Here is a 21,371-nt window from a genome sequence, read left to right on the forward strand (position 1 = left end):
CATTTGTGCTACTAAGTTCTATGGAATCTTCCAGAGATCACTGCCCTCTTCCAGCACTCACCCAGGGACCCTTGGCTTCATTTGAGTCTGTCCAACAACAAATCAGTTTGTGGGATAAGTTTTATTTAAAGGGAAACAGTGCCAGAGACTAGAGCTGAGAATTCCTGACCTTAAATGATCGTCCGGCCATTTATTAACTGACTGGGGACTAGTTACTTTATGTGAGCATGCTTCAGTTTCCCCATCTATAAAACTGGTTTAGTAAGGGTTGTCGGAGGATTAAGTTAGATTATAGGCAGAGCGTGAAGGGTCAGTATGTCCTGATGTGCTGATGGTAGGAACAGCAATGAATTTTAATAGAGACGAGAGTTTGCAGGATTGAGCGGGACAGATGGCTGATCGGGGGGATGAGTAAGGAATGTGAAGGGGAGGAAAGCTGACTGATGGGGATGGGATAGAGAAGGAAGACCAGGAAAATGTATCTAAATGAAATTTAGGTGAGAGGAGGTTAATGGCAGAGAATCTGACACTGATAATGAACTGAGACCAGGGCATTTGTCGAACAAAGTCTTTTGCGGTCCTTGGTGGATGCAATGTCTAACAAGATTGAAATGCTACCATTGGTTTCCAGGAACCTGATTCTAAGATAGTTGGGAACATGGTGTGGCTGGAGGGCAAATCCAGCAGCTCTATCCCTCACTGATCACTGGGTAAAGGTGCAGGGCATTTGGCTCTCTCATTTCTTGGACATGTGGTCAATCAGAGTTGACATATCCAGGAAAAGGGTCCACCTTTAAGTGAGAGGTTAAATCTTTTTTTAAAAACTTTTTTTTTAGTTGTTGATGGACCTTTTATTTTGTTTATTTTTATGTGGTGCTGAGAATCAAACCCAATGCCTCACATATGCCAGGCAAGTACTCCGCCAAAGAGCCACAACCCCAGCCCGAGAGATTAAATTTTTGCTCTGCTTTTGACTAGCTGTTACTTTCAAAAGTTCCTTAACATCTTTTTTTTTCCATTTTTAAAAATCTTTTTATACATGAAAGTAGAGTGTATTTGGACCTATTATACATATGTGGAGTATAACTTATTCTACCTAGGATCCCATTCTTGTGGTTGTACATGATGTGGAGTTACACTGGTCCTCTATTCATATATAAGGATAGGAAATTTATGTCCAATTCATTCTACCGTATTTCCTATTCCTATCCCCAATCCCTTCCCTTCATTCCCCTTTTGTCTAACCCAGAGAACTTCTATTTTTCCCCTGTACCCTCCATTGTTGAGGGTTAGTATCCACATATCAGAAAGAACATTTGGTTTCTTTAACATCTTTGAGCTACAGGCTCCTCATCCTCATTATATAGTCACAGCAATACCTGTCCTACAAGGTTGGTGAGAGGCTTCCAATAAAGTATGAATGTGGAGAATGTTACAGTCCCTGGGTGTCTCAGGCCTCTAGACATAGTCCTTAGTCTTTCTTCTTCATGATTTTTCACAGTTCTGTGCAGAAGGTTGAGGCAAATAACATATCTTCATTGGTCAGGGGAGGAAGCTGAGGCTTAGTAAATGTTACAGGATTTGTTCCATGACACACAGACACAAGATGACATTTCTCAAATTCTCTGTGGCTTTGTCCTTACCTGTGGTGAGCCCTAAGTAGAAATAACATTTCACTTCCTAGACCAGTGCTAATTCACTGGCACTTATTTGTGGAATAAAGAATTCCAGGGTGCATGGGATTACAGAAAAAATTCTGGATTGATGAGTCATGTTTTCCAGGGATTGGAACAGGGCAGTAGTGACTCCTGTCATCTTTGCCCTACGTAAATACTTTCCTCTAAGCCTGTGGGTTAGGCAGAGGTATCCTCCAAAATCCCTGCAGTCTATGAATGTTTTGTTAAACAGCAAAAGTAATTTTGCACATGTAATTAAGGTTGCAGACATTAAAAACAGGAGATTATTCTAGGTTTTTCATGTGGACTCAGTCGAATCACTTGAGCCTTTAAATGCAAGTTTTCTCAGGCTGGAGTCAGAGAGATAAGGCAAAAGGAGGAGTTGGAAAAATTGAAGCATGTCCTTGATGGCTTTGAAGATGAAAGGGGTCAATGAAACTTTTCTGTCAAAACCAGGTAATAAATAGTTCTTGGCTTTGCAAGACACACAGTCTCTGTCATGACTACTCTGCTGTGCATTGCAGGGCAGCCACAGATAGGAAGCAAATGAATGAGTTTGCCTGGATTCCAGTAAAATTGTATCTACAAAACAGATGGCAGACTGGATTTGGCCTGCAGGCTGTAGTTTCCAGACCTTGACACTTCTCAGAGATGTGTATTAATTTGTAGACTGGCCCTTTCTTGCCATTGTCTGATGTTTTTCTCATGATTGGGGTTAGAGGTCCTTGGCGGGAAAATCAGAGTTTTAAAGTGCCATTTTTTTGGAGCATCTTACATTGAGTATGTATCAACGTGATTTATGAATGCTGATCTTGACTTCAGCCACCTGTCTGCACGAGTGTTTTCAGGTTTCTCCATGGTAAAGGATTTTTCTCTTTTCCAAATGTGTGCTTTGGAAGGAAGCCCCCAGACTTGACACGCATTTACAGAGTAACAAGTTATGCTTTCCTCCCTTTATGGTTATTACTTACATAGTTTATTTGGAGTTCTTTAGGATAGATGATTTGTCTTTTCTCCTCTTTCATTAATTTATTCAATCATGTGTTTTATCAGTATGGAATCATGGGTATTTATTTGACACTAGGAGACATCATTCAGTAGTATTTATTTTATTGTTCAAATTGTTCTCTTTTTGATCAACGTTTAGATTTTGTAAATATACTAGATCTGAAATGGTTTTTATTTTCTTTTGCTCAATTAGTAGAGACTAAAGGTCTCCACATTCTTGAGCAATTTGTGTTTATGCTTGTTCATGTCTTTTTTCATGTTTTTTTCTTATTTGTAGCAGTTATTTCTATAACCTGAATATTAACTAGATTCTATCTTCTAGTTTGATGCTTGTATAACGAATTCCTTTGCAGTATTGTTTGAATACAAGTTAATATTTTTAATTTTGGGTAAGTTTATTGAATATAGTTCCTTCATACGTAGTTTAAAAAGATCCTTTCCCATCGTAAGATTATAACACAATTCTCTGGCATTGTCTTCTGAATATTTTACATCTAGGAATTTAGTTTGTAATTGACTTGAGGTACAGTGAAAGAATGATCAAATTTCAATTATTCCGGATAGATAACCAAACACTGCAGAATGTATTATTGAACTAATTCTCATATCCACTGATCTGGAATCCTGGCATGAAACAAACTTGTGACCGTTTATTTTATTCCTGAACTTGTACTATTTCTCTAGCCTCCCTACCTGGTACGTCAAGGCAGGTCATCTGAGATCTTCAGGTCCTCTTGGTTATCAGTCTTCACTCCTCCATTCATTTTATAGTTGTTTTTTTTCAACATAAGATCTGTGTGTCCACAAAGATCACATGTGGATTTTCATTGCAAGTATCTTGAATCCTTGCATATATTTGGGAAGAATGAGCAAATTTATAATACTGAATCATCTTTTCTAAGTCCACTATGGATCCTTTCTAATTATCTGTTCTTGTTTTTTTTCCCAACAGTCTTTCAAATAACCTTTTATAATATGTTCTCCATCAGGATCTTCCATATTTTTTGTTAGAATTATTCCTAGATTCTCAGGGTTTTCTTTGTCATTTTTAAAGAATGCTTTTTTTAAAAAAAGTTACAGGTTCTAGATGTTTATTACTGGCATGTAATAATGTAACTAATCTTAGACTGATTTTTATATCCAGCAAGCTTCCTAAAGTCTCTAAGTGATTCTAATAATGAATCCGTAGATTATCTCGTGTTTTCAACCTAGAAAATCTTATTACCTACAAATAATGTTTTGTCTCTTTTCTCCAATTTTTACTTTTTTTTTTTCTTTTGTTGACTTTGGGCCTAAGACATCCGTGCAATGTTGAATAGAAGAGTTGAGAGTTTTTTCCTTGACTTGCTCCTGTTAATTCCACCTGAGTTCTGAAAGGAAAGAGTTCTTTCCTTTGAGGCCCCTGCTAATGGAGTCCCTCCCTGTTAGACCTTAGGAAACGTGATTTGGAAATGTGGACTTAGGAAAGGTGGGTTTACAAAGTAACTGGTAGAGCACAGTAACTAAGAATGCATTTGCTTCTGAAGTCATGGCAGGTTTATCCTATTGAATTAAAATATGGGTTTAAATTTGAATAATTGGAAAACATCTTTAAAGAGAATAATAATATTGAAAATAGCAATTCCACTGTACAGGGCATAATACTTCATAATACATACATAGCGAAACCCTCAAGGTCCCTAAAATGGAAACATTGCATGTTCCCCCCTCACAGGACTCCTGGGAGTAGCTGTGATGCAACTATGGTGTGGTTCAAAGCCCAACACATCTGCTTAGTTTCTTAAATTATTGGGAGAAGACTGAGTCAAGAGAATGCCAGTGTTAAAGGTCTCACCTAATCCCTCATTCTGTGGTGAACCCACTTTCTCCATAAAATTCACAGTTAAAACTACAGGCATAGAGGTTTCCAAGGTGCCCTTTGCAGGTGAGCATCCAGGTCTATGTTGCTGAGCCTGGCTGCTCCTTATGTGCACCTCTGCCATCTGACAAATGTCAAATGTCCCGATGTTTCCTAATGACACAGGGATGCTGCCCACTTCTTGAATGTTATCAATTTACACCTAGACCAGTGCATCTGAGTTATTGCTAGTCACAATGAGGTAAGATCAGGAAGTGACAGCAAGTATCTAGCTGACATTCATTGTCTTTACATTTGTACTCTATTTACCAAAAGTATCAGTCCACAATGAAAATTAGATATTTAAATTAAAACAAGAAACAACAACAACAAAAGGCCAAAAACCCTACTCCTATACTCCAGAGAGTGCCCCTGACATTCAGCTTGTTCGTTCAGAGGAAGGGGAAAGAGAAAGACCATCGATTGATCTCACTGTGCACTCTGCCTGAAGTACTCTTTGAAGTCTCGACTTCAACTCACTTTCATAGATTCTTTCTCTGACTACCTCCCTTAGTCTTACTTTTCCTTTCATTTCTGCTCCTCTGTATCTACACTTTAGTTGCTATGTTTCATTCCACTTTGTATTATGCACCTGTGCCTTCACCTAAACTAACCATCATGGAGCCTAAATTACCGGTCTTCAACTTGAAAACTAGATTCTGTCTTTTCAGATTCCCTGTATGACATATGACAACTAATAGTTGTGGAATCTATATCTATTTATCACCCAACAAACTAATTTTGAGTTCTGAATCTGCCAGGCACTATTTAAAGAGCTTGCAAACCAGCAGTGATCAGGACCCATTTGGTTTCTGTTTTCCTGCAGCTTGCATTCTAGTGTGTAGGAATGAATGAATTAGAAAATCAGGAGCATTTGAGTCGGGGGGGGGTGGGGGGGAGTCTCCAGGAGTAGCTAATGCATCCCTGTAGCTTTATCATCTCAAAACAGCTTTCCCTTGGCTTTGGCAGGATGAATCAACCAAGGACTGTCAGTCTGGCTTCAAAATAATCAGACTGTGCCTCAAAGTGCTTCACAAATAGGCACCAGCCCCAGGATCATTCATTTCAGGCCCCTCATTCTGTGAGTCCAGTCCTGATGCAAGAAATACCACCTCATCATCTTGTCACGTTGACAATGCTGCTTGGGTAAGCCCTTATCATTGTGTCTCAGCTCTGCGGGAACGTTGAGATTGCGCTGTAGAAAACAATCATTTAAAAACTGAAGTGGGAAAAGTGAGAGAAACAAGGGCTTACTCCTGGAATCGGGGCCTCTGTTTGGAATTGAGTCCTGTCACTGCCTAGTTTAAAGCCCAGGATGCCTAAAATAGAGCTATTATTTCAAAATGTTTTGAAATAGTGGACTGAATTTGTCCAAGTAATAGCTTCTGTGGTTTTTAGATTTTTATTTTTAGAGGAGTTTCCCTCTTTATTGGAATGAAATCTTCTGGGAAAGCCAAATCTGCAAACCAGACTAGTTATATTAGTTCAAAAATGTCACTCAAGCACCTACCAAATGCCAGGCACTGTGCAAGGTACTTTGTCAACAATAGGGGAAAAAAAGTTTACATCCAAATATGAGATAACGACAATGACAGCAAAAGCCACGTGCTATGCAGAAAAATCCAGGTGGGAAATGGGGGTGGAGAACACCAAGTGTGGTGTGATGTTGAGTGGGTAGGAAAGGCCTCTGTAATAAGTTAACGTTAAAAATGGCCTTGAGTGGGAGAGACTTTTGGGGTGTCGGGGAGATGAGTAAGTGCAAAGTGCCAGGCAGGTGTGTGCATGCGGAGTTTCAGGAATGGCAACCATCCATGGGGATGCAGCAGAGTGAGCCAGGGCACGGGAGTCTGTAGAGGTCATGAGGAGTAGGAAGGATGGTGAATCGAGGATTTTAGGGTTTTTAAAAGCTATTAAAGAACTTGGAGTGCAGGAGTGGCACGATTTGACCTACATTTTAAGTTGTGCCTCAGGAAATGCTCAGACTGTGTGTCTGTAGTCCCTGAAAGGAAATGCAGGGAGGCTGGGACCTGTGATGATAGAAGCTTGCAAAGTATCTATTCTGATTGCTGTCCTTCTTCAGTGAATTAAGAAGCAGAGTAATCACAGCGGAGTTCTACAAGACTGTCAAAGAATTAATACCAAAACTCCTCAAATTCTTCCATGAAATAGAAAAGGAGGGAACACTTGCAAAATCACTCTAGAAGCTAGAATCATCCTAGTACCAAAGCCAGATAAAGACTCATCAAGGAAAGAAAACCTCAGACCAATATCCCTGATAAACATACATACAAAATTTCTCAATAAAATTCTGACAAATCGCATACAAAAACATACTAAAAGATTGTCCACCATGATTGAGTGGGGGTTCATCTCGGGGATGTCAGGTTAGTTTAACACATGGAAATCAATAAACATAATTCACCACATCAATAGACACAAAGAATCATACGATCATATCAATAGATGCAGAGAAAGCATTTGACAAAATATAGCACCCTTTCATGTTCAAAACACTAGAAAAACTAGGGATAATAGCTTTTATGATGAGATATATATTCCTATCTATGCTAAACCCAAGACCCATATCATTCTAAATGGAGGAAAATTGGAAGCATTCCCTCTAAGAAATGGAACAAGACAGGGATACCCTCTTGCACCACTTCTATTTAACATAGTCCTTGAAATTTTAGCCGGGGCAATTAGATAGATGAAAGAAATTAAAGGGATACGAATAGGAAAAGAAGAACTCAAACTATCATTACTGGCCAATGGCATGATCCTCTACTTCGAGGGTCCAAGAAATTCCAACAAAAACTTCTAGAATTAATAAATGAATTCAGCAAAGTAGCAGGCTATAAAATCAAATCCATTTCTACACATCACTGATGAACCCTCTGAAGGGGAAATTAGGAAAACCACCTTATTTGTGCTCAATTTGTGTACAATGAATCGAAGAGCATTCTGCTATCATGATTACTTTTTTTCCTAATCAGTTAATCAGGCAAAATGAGAATGGGACAGTTGAGAGGTGTGAGAAGAGGGCAAGGTACAGAATTGCTTTTGAGCAGTGAGGGAGAGTGAGTGGACTTGGAATATGGGAGGCATTGCCAGGGAGCACAAACTGCTGGTCATAAGTTGATCATTTGTGAAACTGAAGCTCAAGGGAGACTGGTCAGAGTTGTGTATTTTTCTCCAGCTACAGTTCAGGTGGGTGGATACATTTCCCCTCCATCAATCATAGCATGGAGTTAGAAGAAAGAATTCCTTGTCTCCCCCCCCCCCCACCCCCGCCCCCGCCCCAACCCCAGTAGGAGGAGTCCAATGGAGTTGAAAAGGAGAAGGGAAGGGAGAGATGACAATAATGTACCCTGGGGTCAAAACTAGGTGCAGATGGGAAGGAGAACTGAGCAAGGGGAAAGGACAAAAGACCTGAGCTCCTGATGGGGGTCACAGAATTGAGATGTTAGACTGTAGAGAGTATTAGAGAAAGTGAGGGACAAAGACCTGCAGATGAGCCAGAGAGAAACGGTCCAAAATTAAATGTGGGAAGGAGTTCGTTGATTTCAGAGCTAACAAGGATGAGCATACAGCCACAGGGAGGGCTGAGGGAGTATAAGACTCCAGCACTCCATCAGACGATATGAGTGGCATGCTTGGAAGAGACTGGCATAAACTGTGGATTTATTTCTGCCACTGTTGGTATTTGACCCATTTCTCTGCAATGTCTACTCCACCTCCCTCTGCAATTCAAACAGCTTGTAAGATGATCCATTTGCAGCCGTAAAGTTCTTTGTTGATGCTGTGTGCACTTCAATTCAAGCTGCTCCTGACTCTGCCATGCTTTTGGCTGTTGGAACTTAGGCATTCCTTTGGATGTCCAGGGCCATGAGGATTATGGCAGCCATTGACAGTTTGCAATGCAGTTTCATAGCTGTCACCCCCATGACACTCTCAGAGCCAGGCTGCCACACATGGCTGAGCAGTTTGTCCACTGCTCATTGCCAGGAGACACCATCCGCATTATGAGACGCCCCCTAGCGCACTGCCATCACTGCTTTCCACAGCCATATGGTGATGAACCTGCTAAGGAGGCCTGGTGAGATTAGGGTTATTATTCTCATTTTAAAAATAAGGAAATTGAGGCTTAAGACTTTTTTTAAATCTAAAAATACAAAGAAAACAATTTTACAATAAAGTCCGTGACTGCTTCTCATAGTCTGTGTATTTTGTCAGTTGCCAGGAAATTACCCTGGAGAGAAGCGAACAATCAATTTCAAACTGTTTGCCTTTATTGCATCTTCTTCTCCGCCCCCACATTGAGAAATGGAAAATCCAATAACTAATAAAGAGCGCAGTAAAGTCCTTTCCCTTTGTCCAGAGGATTTAATCGCTGGGGTGAGCTCCACGGATATTTGCGCAGTGGAGGAGGTGTGAGTCAGCAAACTGGTGCTTCCTTGCACCAAAGCTCCTTGGAACCTCCTGCAGGGGCTTTGAGTGGCAGGCAGCACTGACCCAGGAAGAGCTGTCTGATACCCCAGGGGCTCGGCCACTGTCCCGGATCAGGGCCACCTGCCATGCTTACTAAGTTCCTGAGTATGGCTTGAGGCACCCATTGGTGCAATACTGTTGAACTTGCGGTCTGTTCATGGATGTGGGGCTATACCTGTGTTGGCCAAAACTTAATGGGATGTACACTGAGACTCGGGCAATCACCAACTGTCTGCTTTCTAAGGGAACCACTATTTGCAGAACCCTTGACTTGAATGTTCCTCCTCTCCTCTCACGGTTGGGCTGCCTTTGAGTGGGGTCCACTAGGACTGCAGTAGGGAATTATCTCTTATCTTCCCTGGTATCTGGCCTGCAAAAGGGCCCCTCCTCAGTTAGTCCCTATAGTGTCTTAAAACACAGGAGCAATTCTGTGCCTTTGTCAAAAACTGCTTGAAGAAAAAAATTTCTTAGCAGAGCTTCAAAGCTCTCCATAATTCATTATCCGATCCAGCTCCTTCCCACCAGCCTCATCTCTCCCACTCGCTACAAACTCCCGCTGCACCAGACGGTGCGTGACATGGCTTCCCTGCCTCTGCCCTCTCTGCTGCCTCTTCTGCTCACGGGTCCCACTTCCCTTGCTTTTCTCTTCTAAGGTAGCTCTTGCTCTCTTGCTTAATGTGGTTGGCACCAGCTGCTGCTTCCTTTTCATGTAGATTCTTATCCAACTGAGAAAATGTCTCTTTTATAAATATTTCATTCAACTGCATATGAGAGTCAACTGCAATGCGCTTTTAAATTAGACTTCTCTTAGATGCAACCGCTGGTCAGGTTCTGTGTTCAAATCTCCTGGTAGACTGCACACTTCTGGAGGACCAGAGACACTATACATCATGGACTCTTCCATGAGAGTCAGGCCAGGCCTGGTACAGGGCTTGCCCCATTAAACTGAATTTAAAAGCCATCTGAGCATATTACTTCCTTGATGGCAAGTGAGGCAAGTTGTGTATGTTTATAAATTGGCTGTTTCCAAGAGACACTGAGGCAATCATTTTTGGCTTTGCTTTCAGCTCTGAAGCTGAGGGTAGCTGGATGCTGGTGAAATCCTCTCTGGCAAAGACTGGCAAGCCACCAAATCTAGCAGCTGCAGGAGGGAGGTCTCATCAACTTTCCGTCTTAGTCTGGCTTTGTTCCCAAGAGTGTCCAAGGACTGCCGCCCCTGGGAATCCCAGCGATTCAGAACATGGCCCCCAATTCAGAACAAAGATGACAGTGAAGAGGGGAGCCAGATAGTACCAGCTTGAGGGACGAGTGTGTGCTGCAGGTTGGGCGTGGTTCATGTGACCCCCCGGGGATAGACGAGGACAGGACAGTCTGTGCCATGGAAGGTACCAGGTGGCCACATGCTCAGAGCTCATTTAGGTAATCATTTCTGATACAACACAGATCTCTGATAATTATGTGTGCAGCTTTTCCCTTCAAAACAATGGTGAGAACCAACCTGGTGTCAGGTCCTCTAGACTCAGTGTTCTCGTCCCCCTGCCTGGCAGCTGTCAGGATTCTCCGTCCTCTCTCTCTTTTCCAGGCAGATTCTATTATAAAGAGGGGTTCTGAGGGAGCTCACCTGGGAGTTTGCATTTTGGCTGAGAGTAAGCTAAACAAATGGCACATAAGGGACTGGATGCTAAGCAGCAGCCATCGGCAAAGGGTCAACGGGGAGCAGACTATGGCATTTCCCCTGCCCTTGAAATTGTAGCATGGACTGGCCTCTTCCTTCACCTATATGTACTCGGGCATCTGTCTATCACAGTTCTTGACAGATTGGAAAGGTTCGATAGATGTTTGTTGAATTTAAACACTAAATTTTGTGAAAATAATTCTGAACACATTTAGGAAACATCTACTATAAATACTATCAAAGTTAAAAAGACAGTAGGAAAAAAATGATCTCTGGCTCAACTACTAGACCAACTGACAAGTCAAGATAGGTAGAGAAGAGAATAATAATGATAGAAGACATAGAGAAAAGTTTCTTGACCTTGGCAATGATTTCTTGGACGTGATACCCAAAGCACAGGCAGTAAGAGCCAAAATAGATGAGTGGGGTTATATCAAACTAAAAAGCTTCTGTACAACTAAGTGAAAAATTTTTTTAAAAAAATGAAATAGCATATAGAAAGGAAGAAAACAATTGCAAACGACATATTGTATAAAGTGTTAATTTTATGTATAAAGTGATCTAGTCCATATATCTAAAACACTTCTTATCTTTCAAAGCTCAACTCAAAATCTCTTCTTCCAGGTGAGCCTTCACTCACCCCATTTAAAGTACTCCCTACCGTCTCCTGGCCTTGTATCTGCTTTCATAATGTCCACCTCTGTGTGAAATCAACAAACTTATTCCTATAGCTCCTTGCCTGTTACTGGCACAATGAATTTGAACACAAGGTCACTCAGAGCAGACGCTTCATCTTCCCTTGATTACAGAGCTAAGAACAGGCCAGGGCCTCATAGACACACCTTTTGCATTTGTTACACAAAAGAACCCACGAACTTTCATAGCCAACCAAATTCTCCCCATATTTGAGAACATGGTTGCTTCCCGGGGTCACGGGAGTGAGGCTAAGATCAATTCCAGACCGAAAGCAGCTCTCATTTCGGGAGGCTGTAAGATTTACAGCGAGAATGAGCTCTGAGTAGCTGAGCTGTGATCTAGTCCAGAACAGCATTATTGGAATAACTAATGACTATGAGCAAGACTGGGAACGAGACAAACCTAAAAACGTTTACAATTTTTTAAAACTAATGTCAACAGCGAGTTCAACCCATAGACAGAACATAGGTGGTCTAGATATCCCCTCTGCTTGAGATGCATTTCTTTATCCATCTATCTAGTCACATGAACTAAGACCCAGAAATGTGCCAAATGCTGTGCTTCGTTCAGTCTCAAAGCGTTTACAAAACTGTTCCGCAGATGTTATTTCAAGTGACTTTTAAACATGATTCCCTAAACATGCATCCTTGGAAATAAGTAGATACTCTATAAATATTTATCCTTGGAAATTGATAAATAAGTATTCTATAGATAAACATGACTGCAAAGCAATCTTCAGGGATAGGACCTGCTTCTCGGGTAAAGCCATCTCAAGACTCGGCCCCTGTGCAAAGAACCCTAACGCCAATCTTGGAAAACTCCTTCCCTACAAGTTCTTTAAGCTTACACACGTGGCATCTGGATCACTCAGGTTCAAGGGTTTGCCTGCAGAAACAGTTAATTTTTACGTTTCACTTCGTTTTGCCCTGTATGGATGTCTCTGCCAGGCCATGCTTTGTGCAGTGTCCCGGATTACGGAGGGAACACCAGCCTTGTCAAAGTTGCTATGCTTAAAATCTTGACTCCGCCATTTACGACTGGTGAGTCTTTGCACACATTATGGAAACTCTCTGAAATGGGCTGCCTTCACTTGCAAAACTGGCATAACCATAATCTAACAGGATCTTTGTGAGAAATAAATGTGAAGAAATGTGTGAGGTTCCTGCGACATAGTAGCTGTTGGAAAGATAAGTTATTGTTCTATTCTTTAGCCATTTTATTGAGGTTTAATTAAATTGAAAAAGCTGTAAATATTTAATGTGTACAACTTCATGGGTTTGGAGATAAGCATACATGTGTAAAATCATCTCCAAAGTCTATATACATATACCAACTCTAAATTCTTCCTCCACCCTCTTTATTAACTAATTATTATTTGTGATTTAAACACATGTGCATGTGAGTGCACTCACACAGGGATGTAGTTCAGTGGTGAAGTACTTGCCCGACAGGCATGAGGCACTGAATACTATTCCCCCGTACCACAAAAACAAAAAATGAAAAACCCCTCAATAAGATTTCTGCTCTTAGCAAAATTTTAAACATACAATGCAGTATTTTCTATATAAGCACTACGTTTTACAGTAGATCTATTGAACTTATTTATTCATCTTGTATAACTGAAACTCTTTGACAAGTACATTGTTTCCATGTTGCCCCAGTCCCTGGCAATGGACATTATAATTCCTGATTTTTTGAGTTCGACTCTTATATTCCACATATTACTGAAATCATGTGGTATTTGTTCTGTGTCTGGCTTGTTTTATCTAATACAATATCTTCCCCTTTCATACAGTTGCCTCTGGTAGAATTTTCTCCTTTCTTTAATGACAGGATAATATATTGTACGTATAAGCCACATTTCCTATTCATCAGAGGGTGAAAGCATCAATAAATATTTACACAGCTTCTGTGCCTTGACTATTGTCAATAATGCTGCCATGAATATGGGAGTACAGATATCTCTTCAATATCTAGTTTCAATTACTTTGGGTATGTTCCCAGAGGTGGGACTGTTTGGTCCTGTGGTAGTTCCATTTTTTTGTTTGAGGACCCTCCATACTGTTTCCCATCCTGGTTGCACTAAGACACGTTCCTCCTGGCAGTGGGCAATTGCTCCCTTTTCATCCTTGCCAACACTGGCCCGTTGTTTTCTTAACAGTTAGTTTAATAGGTGTGAAGTGATACCTCATTACGGTTATGATTGGTATCTCCCTGATAATTATGGATGTTGAGCTTCTTTTCATTAGCCATTTGTATATTTTCTTTAGAGAAATGTCTATTCAGTTCCTTTGCCCAGATTAAAAATCTGATTATTTGATGTTTTGCTATTCTTTGAGTTCCTTATTCCCTATGATCTCAGGATGGAGGAAGCCAAGATGCTTCTTCATTCTCATTTCTCAGGATCCTGAAGTGTTGGAGCCAAGTCTTGCTATCTCCAAGAGCTTGTAGACAGAGGAGCTTGCTGGACAAGTTGCTCCTGGTCTCCCAGGCCATTTGCAGACCTGGCTTTATACGTGCACTGAGGCCTTCACACTAGGATTTCTGTGGCACAAAATGCTATGGAACCTGTTTGGTACCCAAGCAGGAGCAACCTGGAAGTCAGGGGAGTTAGCACTCTGCAATGGTTTGAATGTTGGTTCTCTCCAACTCATGTTGCAATTGGTTGTCACTGTGGTGTTGTTCGGGGGAGATAAGCCCTTCAGGAAGTTATCAGGCTTGAGGACTCTGTCCTTGTGGGTGGGACTTACACCATTATCTCAAGACAAATTGCCCCCGCCTTTGCCTCTTTGCCATTCTGCTTTCTGCCATGTGATGACACTGCAAGAAGGCCCTTGCTAGTTGCCAGCACATCAATCTTAGACTTCTCAGCTTCTGGGAATATCAGAAAGAAGATTTCTATTTATTTTCAATTGCCTCATCTCATATGTTCCATGAGTAGGAGACTGACACGTTCCATGGAGTAAGTGCAAGTGGATCCAGTAAACACCTTTTTCTCACTTTGTTCCCCTGGATTCTGTTCAGAGCTGAATCCGAGGTTGAACACTCAAGGTTTGAGTGCTGCCTTTCATTTGTTCTCCTTCCTTTGCCTCATGGCTGTTCTCTCTTTTCTGCTCCCTGGAATTGCACTCTCCAGTAAACTGCAGGTGCACACCCCAGGCCCCAGGCTCCACTGTCCAAGACGACCTTTGCCCCAACTTGCTCCTGCCCTCTCCGAGCCTCCTATGCCTCCATACTCCTCCCTCGCCACCAAGTCGGTTCTTTTTCAAGGTGGACTGAGAAGCTGCTAATGGCTTGCCAGGCCTGATACACCCTTTCAACCCCATGCTTCTCTGAATCCTAAACTCTACTCTCAGAACTGACATTTGGTGTTTGTTGAAACCAGGAAGTAAGACTGCATGGAGGGTGAAAGGCAGTGATGGGATCATACCTGCTAACCTAGCCCAGGACTTATGGAACCCTAAGCACCAGGCACCATTCCTAGCTTTGTGGGGAAGAAGGGAGAAATGAACAGCTATTCAGCACCTGTGGAATTCATTCGTTCCTTCATAAGTTCATGGCTCACCTTCCTCTGCTGTCTCCCACGTGCCAACTGAGTGAGAAAGCCCTGCTCACAAAGGGTTGGGATATCATAAATGGACAGTCTTACTGAAGCTTCATAGTTGTGCTTTGTAATTTGTTAAATGCTATCTTATCTTTTAAATGGAACCTGGCAGCCAACTTTGGATGCAGAGTTATCTCCGTTCCATGGTGAGAAAACTAAGGCTTAGTGATTAAGTGGTTTCCCAGAGATCTCACATGGGGTTAGGTATGAATTCAGGTCTCCTGCCTCTAAGTCCCCAGTTCTTCCTAACTCACTTAACTGACCTTTGACTACAGAGATAGGTGGGCCTCCCCAGAACGAACTTGTCCTCTAGTCACTCAGATCGGCCCTACTCAGTTAGTGCAGCTTCTGTTACAGGATAGCCTGCAGCAGAAAGTGTTTCATGGTATCCTCACTTGTCACATGGTCCAGGTAGAAATAAAATGACAAAAATATAAATAATTAAATGTCATAAATGTAAACTAAGCACTCAAAAATCTCTATACCTGATTAAAAAAGATGCCTTTGCAAAGTTGAAATTGAGCATTGGGGACCCAGTCTCAAAATTACAGAAAAATTGAACGTATAACATTCTCTGGCATGGGGCATGGGAATACAGTACTCTGGTAGAGCATTTCAGAAGGCTGTGTGTGGTCCTGTCTTACCTAAAGGAAAGTTTTGGAGCTCCTCTCAAAGCTATGCAAACAGCTTCTTCCCTTCACTCATCGAGGTTGCCTTATCTTGGAAAAATTAGTCCCAATATTTAAAAAGAGAGTAAGCAAGTATTCACGAACTAACCAAATATAATTTTAAAATATTATTGAAAACAGAAATATAATTCAAATATAGAAGCCAAAGCATTAGCTAGATACAGAGCTCAATGGTGTTAGAATATTAGTTTCAAGTAAAAAATATATATGGGATTGAATCGCCACAGCAAAGTTGACTCAGGGACAAAATTTAGTTTTCAAATGGGAGTTAATTCACCATCCCAGGGAACTGTTGCTCTTATTTACAAAATCAGGTCTCCCTCATTAAAGCCACAGTGCTCTTCCAAGACAATAATGAAGAATAATGCAGCTTTTCATTGCCTCTGGGGTATGTCTGTGCACAGATGGCCCTGAAAATAAAACAGTATTTTGGACTGATTTCAGTGTTTTGTTTTTCTTCTTCCTCCTCCTCCATCTCCTCCTCCTCCTCCATCTCCTCCTCCTCCTCCATCCTCCTTCATCTTTTCCTCCTCCTCCTCTTCCTCCTTTTTCTTTTTTCCTTAACTGAACTCCTATGAATGGGTATAACACCTGCCATGTTGTATAGTTTCCAAAGAGCTCCTCAAGATGAATGGGTAGATGCACCCTGGTGCACACATTCTTTATATTTATATCGACAACCTATAAATACATGTTTATGCAAATCGACCAACTAGTTATGTATTGTGACAATCTCTAGAAATAAATCCTGGGCTCTGCATGGATTTAACTTCATTGCTGTTAAATCTTTCTGAGATGGCCTGTGGTGGCTCAACTGATACTCAGTGTTTTCTGCAGCTCAAATGCCAGAATTTTTTGCATCTTCTGTAGCCTGGGGCAGCACAGAGGCTGCATAATACACTCTGTTTATAACTTTTCCCTCAGAAAGCAGGGACCAGAGTGGTTCTAAAGAATGTCCCTAGTAAAACATTAACTTTTCTAGCTAAATGTTATTTCTCTGTGGGGGCTTTTATCCTGGAGGAATCCAAAATACACTGGAGGCATTCAGAGTACTAATGGGCAGCGGTGGAGATAAATTTTTTCCATCATCTTCTATAGTAAGTGGGTGAAAATTTTTGTTTCACTTTCCAAAATCTTAATGACTTCTAGTATCTTAAAGAGTAAAAGTCCTAACCTGAAAGCCAAGTCTCCCTCCATCTGTAGCAGTCATGCACTGGATGTTTATCTAGGAGAATTGTGCTATGGGTCAGCATCCTTGGCCTCAATAGACCTGGCAATCTATGGGAGACAAAAAATTGCACAGTTAAGCATTTAATTACAGCTGTAGTAAGTGTCATGAGGGAGAAATCCAGGGTGCTGTGCGAACTTCTAATTGATGATCTAGCCAGCACGGAGTTGTGATGGACCTTGAAAATTCCATGTGAAGAAATTTGGTCTAGATCAAAGGAGAAATCAAAAGTCACCATGGGATTTCAATCAGGGGGATAACATGATTAACTATATCTTTGAACATATTACTCTGGTTGCAATTTAAAAGTGAACAGAAGTGGAGATCTGAGGCCAAGAAACCAGCCAGGGATCTGCTATAGTGGTCCAGACGGAAATGGTGGAGGATTGTGGATAAATGTGATGGTGATGAAGAAGGAATAAAGCTTGGAATAAATCTGAGTAGTAGTATAATTAACTGAGCCTTTACCTTTCAGTCTGGTACTCTGTTACAATCTCCCTCTCATTTATTTAAATTGTATAATTTACCTTTATTGGCTCTTATCTTTATAAGAGGAATGACCTCCACTTTGTCAGAGGAATAATGCCAATTTCAGGCATATGATTTAGCATTTGGTCTTAAATACACTGGCCATTAATTTTTCCCTATCTCTGATATCCCAAAGTCCCCCTAGAAACTGATCTGTCCACAGAAGTGGGTGCTGGTTCAGGGAAATGAGAATGAATCTTTGGACAATTGTATTTGATTCTTTTATGCACAACTATCCTTATAGAAGTTAAACCAAACAATTTTTATGTAAAAAAAAAAATCTATATGCAATACAAATCATTTAAATTCCATTGATTTATGGTTTGGGCCAGTTAATGCAGGAGCTAGGTTAAATTGGCATTTGCAAAAGGATTTGATAGGTTTTGAAAAAGGGGGCTTCCTAAGCAAACTTATACTGTAAACAGGATTATATGGGCCCAAACACCACTGGTAGATACCAGTAGTTCAGCTTTTTCACCCTTTCTGTGTCCAGGAAAGTAAACTTCATATGATAAGGTCTCAATATTTTCACCCATATAACTTGTAGCCTAACAGTGTCAGGATGTGTGAAGGTGAAATGAGATGACCTGTGTGATGCACTTTGCAGTTTCAGGTGTCTCATAAACATCCCCAAGATGGTAGCTGCTATTACTTGGGAAAAGCCATACTTGTTGAAACAACCGAAAAAAGCACATGCAAATCATTTTGTATTTCTGAAAACTGGCACATACAAGATACAAGCTGTCATTAGACTTGTGGCTTGAAGCCCTTGGAGATAGCAATTCATTAAGAGTTCTAAACTGCAGGCTTCAGGTGATTCCTCTTTCCTCCATACTTGTCATCAATTATACTTACAAAATGACTCCATCTCCTGACACAAGGGTTTCTTTTGCACTTAAATTGGTGCCTCTCTTGTCTCTGTTTTAGGCCAGCCACCTCATAGGCAAGGTAAAAGGGGGATGGATTTTGAAGGCCTAGAATACAATCTGGTTCTCCTACTCACTAGCTTGTAACCTTAGGCAAATGCATTGTCTTCCACATTCCGTTCTTCAAATATTTCATTTGTAGAAAAAAATGTGAATGGAGTTGTTCTATTTTGCCCATTCAGGTTGTTTTGAGAAAGATCTACATGTGCTCCAAAGTCCAATGTAGGCATAATGGAATATTATTGATGTTTTCATATCTTTGGTTTCCTATAATTATTTGGCAACCTCTTTCCCTTAGCTTGGATAAAAAGGAGTTTTTGCTCCTTATTTTATTTATTGCCCATTATTTCCCTTATTTAGGAATTGCTCTGATTGTCATCAAGGCCATGAATCTCAAATGTTTTGAAAATCCAGTGCAGTGATGCAATTCAGTCAGAGAGTCCCCTCTGAGGGCTGGGTCACTGGATCTGGATAAGATAAGGGGAAGGAGGATGATTCAGGTCTGAACAATTCTGAGCCACAGCTTGGTTAGGGCACTGAGGGTCTTCGTTCTCTACCTGTCCTTTTAAGGAGTATATAACTATCCCTGGAAAAAGCAGACTTTTGAGTCAGAAAAGTTTGAATTTTTGTCCTGCATCCACAACACGCTACTTGTGGGACATGAGCTGTTTTTCTTTTAGCTCTATGGTCTTCAGTGACCTCTTCTGAAAATGGAAATGGGAAATATCTCCTCCTTACTGGCTCAGTCACCTTGGCATATCCAACTGGGGTTGCCTCAGGGCCTTTGCCAACACTCTTCTTTCTGCCTGGATCATATTCATTCCTGCTCTGACCGTGGTTGGTTTTGTTTTGTCCTCCAGCATTGCTTAAAATATCAGTTTTTAAGAGAAAGTCTTATCTTCATGTTTTATCAATTCAGTCCCCACTGCATTGCATGGGTTTATTGTGTCTGTTATTTCTTTTCTGTAAATTCTATAGTTCTATTTTGTTCTTGGTGTGTATTCAATGTCAACACAATGCCTACCATATAGTAGGACATTAATAACATTTAATGAATGATGAATAAATGGACTATGAGTGAACAAAATAATTCTCATATGGATTAAATAGAATAACAAATTAAAACACATTTTAAAAGTCCTTGACACATATTAAACACCCTGAAAAGTCAATTTCTTGAGTGTGATAAACATTTGTTTGGGCAGTGACTAATAGTAAATAGTGTAAAGTACTTTATGATAATGGTGGGAAATCGGGACTGATTGATTGATATAATTTTCTCCAAGAACAGCTAACATGGTCCTGAAGGAAAAGGAAGTAGCTATGTTAATCAATTCAATACTTGTTCTTTGCCTTGGTCTTTTAAATCGGACAAAACGAATTGTTATTTATGAGAAAGCTCAGCTCTGGTTCCTGAGTTTCTCTATGTTCAGGTTTATATTTCACTCTTGACAAAACATTATTTCCCACTTCTATGAAAATAATACCAAGTTTTCTTAAGCATTTCCTAGGTGTGAAAAATGTCATTTATACAAATATTAGCTTAGGCCTCCAAAATATGTAACTAATTCTATTTCTTTTGGGATCATCAGTCCTACAGAAACTATGAATGATTCAAAAGAATGTTTTCACTAAACTTATATTTATTTCTATTGATTTTTAAAAACAGAACAGTCAGACAATTTAAAATTCAATTTTGTACAACTTAGAAGGTTATCACACTTGACAGAATGAATGCAAATCACTTTATCAAACATTTATTGAGCACTTGCAACATGCCAGGTCCTGTGACCAAAGATAAGCAAGAAACTGTGCACACTAGCTAGAAACCCAAAATTCACTAAGACAAGCCCATAGATATCTACTATATAAGACAGGGTAAGTGCCAAACAAGTCCTGTGGTATGCTATAACATAGCACAGAGGCTGAAAATGGACTTTCTGTGTAGCTTTGCAAAGCAGGACCAAAAAAAAAAGTCATTCTGATGAAATTTCTTGGGAAAAATAACTTTTAATTACAAAGATAATTTTCTTAATGGGTAGATTAGGTCAAATAATAATTTTATCTCATTAACTCCCCAGCCCCCATTCATATTTACTAGTTAAGAGATTTGGGTTGAAAGTGCTTAAACCAGTTTAAGAAAAATAGAACTGACGGCTAACGTAAGCGAAAACTCCATTGGTGGACCTGGGTCAAGCCTTGCCTGAGAAGTGATCGACTTCCATCGATTGACTTGAACTCCTGCTGTTTTGGTCCCATTCACAGGGAAGCTCTTGTTCTATGATCAATGATGGCTGCTTCAGTTCCAGGACCTGCATTTCCCTTTTCTAGCTTCAAGGCCAGGGAAAAGGCAAAGTGTCTCTTCTCCAGAGTCCCAGGAAAGATTTCATGGTGACTTCTGACTTTCGGTGTTTTATTTCCAAGTAAATCATCATAACCAAGGGAATGCCGCATGCTGATTGGTGCTGGCCAATAACGATCTATCTCTAGAATGGGAAATGGATAAAATTCTACCCACATATCAAATGGGCTGGGAATAGGAAAAATTCAGATGCAGTTTACCAAAAGAAGGGTAAAGGAGTTTGGATGGCAAATACTAGGCTACATGTAACTCAGAAGACTAATTGGGAGAAGAATGGATAAGAAGTAATGATGGGAGCAGGAATGGAGGATATTATGCGAAGAGGAAAGAAGTCAGACATACGAAAACAAATATCTGTGATCTCTTGTAAATGTAGAGTCTCAAAAAGTCAAGTTTGTAGAAGTAATTAAGAGTAGAATGGTAGTTTGCAGAGATGAAGAGGGAAGGTAGATGAGAATGGGGAAAATTTGGTCAAGGGCAAAAATTTCAATCAGACAAGAGGAATAAGTTTTTGAGAACTATGACTATGGTTAGAAATTTTGAAATAAACATTACATCATTATTAAGCAGATTTTAAATGTTCATATCACAAAA

The sequence above is a fragment of the Urocitellus parryii genome, chromosome 12, assembly GCF_045843805.1.
Source record: "Urocitellus parryii isolate mUroPar1 chromosome 12, mUroPar1.hap1, whole genome shotgun sequence".
Lineage (NCBI taxonomy): Eukaryota > Metazoa > Chordata > Mammalia > Rodentia > Sciuridae > Urocitellus > Urocitellus parryii.